Source organism: Setaria italica, chromosome II (assembly GCF_000263155.2).
Source record: "Setaria italica strain Yugu1 chromosome II, Setaria_italica_v2.0, whole genome shotgun sequence".
In the NCBI taxonomy this organism is placed as follows: Eukaryota; Viridiplantae; Streptophyta; class Magnoliopsida; order Poales; family Poaceae; genus Setaria; species Setaria italica.
Genome location: NC_028451.1, coordinates 1 through 3,788, shown reverse-complemented (window position 1 = coordinate 3,788; position 3,788 = coordinate 1).

The window sequence follows — 3,788 nt, the reverse complement described above, 5'->3', positions numbered from 1 at the left end:
GCACGCGCTACTGCTCGGCTCGTCGGGGTGAGCCCAAGGCCGGGGCCGAGCTACTGCTTCGCTCGCGCCAGCCTGATGCTCCGCTCGTCGGGCTGCGTGGTGCTTGTCCGGATTTGGAGAGAGAGCAAGCTGCTTGTGTGACTGGTGAAGAATTAAGCAAGAGAGAAAGCGGCACGCTGTTGGTTTGCTTCTTGCGTGAAGTAGGGGGGTGTTTGGGAGGCATGTGCTAAATTTTAGCACCTGCCACATTGGATGTTTGGACACTAATTAGGAGTATTAAACATAGCCTAATTACAAAACTAATTGCACAACCCCTAGGCTAAATCGCAAGACGAATCTATTAAGCCTAATTAATCCATCATTAGCGAATGGTTACTGTAGCATTACATTGTCAAATTATGGACTAATTATGCTTAATAGATTCGTCTTGCGATTTAGCCTAGGGGTTGTGCAATTAGTTTTGTAATTAGGCTATGTTTAATACTCCTAATTAGTGTCCAAACATCCAATGTGGCAGGTGCTAAAATTTAGCACATGCCTCCCAAACACCCCCTACTTCACGCAAGAAGCAAACCAACAGCGTGCCGCTTTCTCTCTTGCTTAATTCTTCACCAGTCACACAAGCAGCTTGCTCTTCTCTCCAAATCCGGACAAGCACCACGCCAGCCCGACGAGCGGAGCATTAGGCTGGCGCGAGCGGAGCAGTAGCTCGGCCCCGGCCTTGGGCTCCACCCCGACGAGCCGAGCAGTAGCGCGTGCAGTGGGGCACCAGCGAAATGCAGCGGCCTTAGCCCCGACGAGCTGAGCAGCAATCCCGGCGCGGCATGGAGTGTGGCGGTGGCGCCTGCAGTCCCCATCCATTTTCGCTGGAGATTGGAGCCGGTGGCGCCGAATCCACAGGCGGCGGCATCCAATCGAGGAGGAGGCGACAAGAGGAGGGGAGGAGGCGACGGGAGAATTGTTTTGTCGAACCTCAGTATGTGTGTATAATCAGTTGCATGTTGGTTAATTACTTCACAGCTCCACAAGAAGTTACTTTGGAGCACCTCTTGAGCTACTTCAAGAAAAAACATGGATTTGACCTCTGCTCCACTTTTTGGAGCTAAAGTTTGTGGAGTTGGACGTATTTGGTACGAAGTTTTGTAAAATTAGTGGAGTGGAGCTATTTTTAAAGTGAAGTGCTGCTAAACACCCTCTTAGTGGAGCACCTCATCTGCAACTTCAAAAATCTAAATATGAATCTACTCATGTAGTTCGAAAATAATTAACCATGTTTGCTATCGGTTACACAATGCTACCGGTTCGTTCTGTTCTCCAGACGCCTTCTCCCCTCGTCTCGTCTTTCGCCTCCTCCCGTCCCGACTATCTACTCCTGCCGGAATATTTTACTTTTATCGTGTATGTCTTGGTTCATGTTGCAGTAAGACATGGTGGTACTAATCATGTCTTCATGTCCAACTCTGCCTGCCATGCATGGCCGCCTGGCTCGAGGAGATCCCATGCCTCGCTATCTCCAGAAATTGATGCCCTGGCTGCCTCCACCCCTTTCCTCAATTCGTCAATCCATGCGACACCAGGACCCCAGCACCTGCTCCGCACAACAGCTGCACCGAGGTGCCTCGAATTGGTGATGGTGGTTCGGCTGAGGGCGCACGCGGCCGGTGGCACCACACAGCCGAGGGCTAGCATGCGATTAGGATGGGTCGCACAGCTGGGTGCACGAGGCTGCTGGTGGCGTGCACTGCCAGGAGGGCTCACGCGTTCGAGGGCGGCCGGTTGGCCACCTGGCCATCTCACTGAAGTGCTTGCTCAGCAGCCCCGCATACGGCATGCTACAGCCAGGGCACACCATGTCTCCACCATCACTTGCATCCCTAGCTTTTGGTCACCAAAGACGGTGCAGCTCTCTACACCAAGGAATCTTTCGGTATATATGTTCCATCCATTCTTCAGCCATTGCCTCCTAACATGGTATAGATGTAGCTATAGGTCAGCTATCTTAGATTTCAGATACATGGTACGGAGGTGCCACCCCATCAAAGTCAACGACTGAATTCATGTCGAGTATTGTGGTATGGTTTTAGACGACTTGTGTTTGATGCGTCCGAAGGGATCAACTGAAACTCATTAGGTTGTTGTTTGCTATTATCTTTAGGTCCATGGATAGAGTCAGGGCTGAATGCATGCATGCATGATTCAGAAAGATAGAAGGTGTTAGTGCCAACTCTTAACATTTTGTTTGCAGAATATACCGGAAGTGAGATAGGGCCTGCCTGAAGATTGTTTCTATTGCTTCAGAGCTACATTTCCTTGCTGCTGTTATCGAGAAGTTTGACCATTAGGGCTTCATGTTTGTTGAAATGCTGCTTCTTCCCGATAATTCGTGGTGACATGAAAGTAGTGTTGAATTAGCAGTTGTGACAGGTTCAAACTTAGGAAAGCTAATTATTCTCAGAATCCTTATTAGTTCAGTGTGCTCATCCATATTGAAATTTTCTATTTGTTTCGTTTGTGAAATTTATATTTGTTTGATATGAATTGTTTAGATTGCAGGGAGGAAGTTTAGGTAGTCAGTCTGATCTTTTTGTGGAAAAATAGGGGGATGGCTCTGTGCAAAGAGGAGCTGAGCAACTTGTTAAGAGAATCCGATGGAGATGATGATCTTGGTCCAGCAGCAAATATTATGGGATCCTCAATGAAGTGAAATTAGACCAAAGTTTAATCTGGAGGCATTTATGAAATCAGAGTTTTGGTTGAGAATGGTATGTGTGCATCCACTACGGGAAAGCTAAAAATTGCCGAGTGTATTTTTTTTGCCGAGTGTTTTTTTTCGAGCACTCGGCAAACAAACTCTTCACCGAGTGCCAAGCCAAAAACACTCGGCAAAATGGGACTTTGCCGAGTGTCAAATAAAAAACACTTGGCAAACCCCCCTCTTTGCCGAGTGTAAAAAAACACTCGGCAAAGAGGGGGGTTTGCCGAGTGTTTTTTTGACACTCGGCAAAAAAATAATTTTTTCCCCTCTTTTCACCCACTAGTAGAGAAGTGACTTTCGATCCACCCCCTTTTATCCCGGTTTAAAAGTGGCCCGGGACAAAAGGGGGTGCGCGGGGGAGCGGGAATTTGGAGGGGAGCATTAGTCCCGGTTGGTAATTGCAACCGGGACTAAAGGCCCCCCTTTAGTCCCGGTTGCAACGGCTAGGGGGGGGGGCGTCGGTGGCGGGACCCTTTTATCCCGGTTGGAGCATCCAACCGGGACTAACTTCCAACCGGGACAAAAGGTGTTTCCTTTTGTCTCGGTTGGAGTTTTTAACCGGGATAAAAACTCATCCCCCACTATATCCCGAGACAGAGACTTTCTTCTTCCTCCAGCCCGAGCAGTCCAGCACATTGATAGAGAGCTGAGCTTCACCTACTCTCCGGTGGTGTCCAAGCAAGGGAGGTGCTGCCCGAAGTTTTTTCCCTCATTTTTGTGGGAATTTGACTCAGCCAACAAGTGCTGCGAAGGTTTGCTACTTCATCCTCGTGTTATGCTTTGATTTATGCTTTGGAGATGGAAAGATTATTTGCTACAATGTGATGATGAAGTAGAAAAATGGAGAGGTATTTTGAGCTAGAATGTGAGGGAGATTGATGTGTCATATATAGTATGCATTATTTCAGTGGTTTAAAAATGATGCTACCTTGTCTAGACGGTTTATCTTATCAAATTTAATATGGTTTTTTAAATCCATATACTTGTTAAACTTGCATGAAGACATACTCGCATGGCACACGTAGCTTTTTGC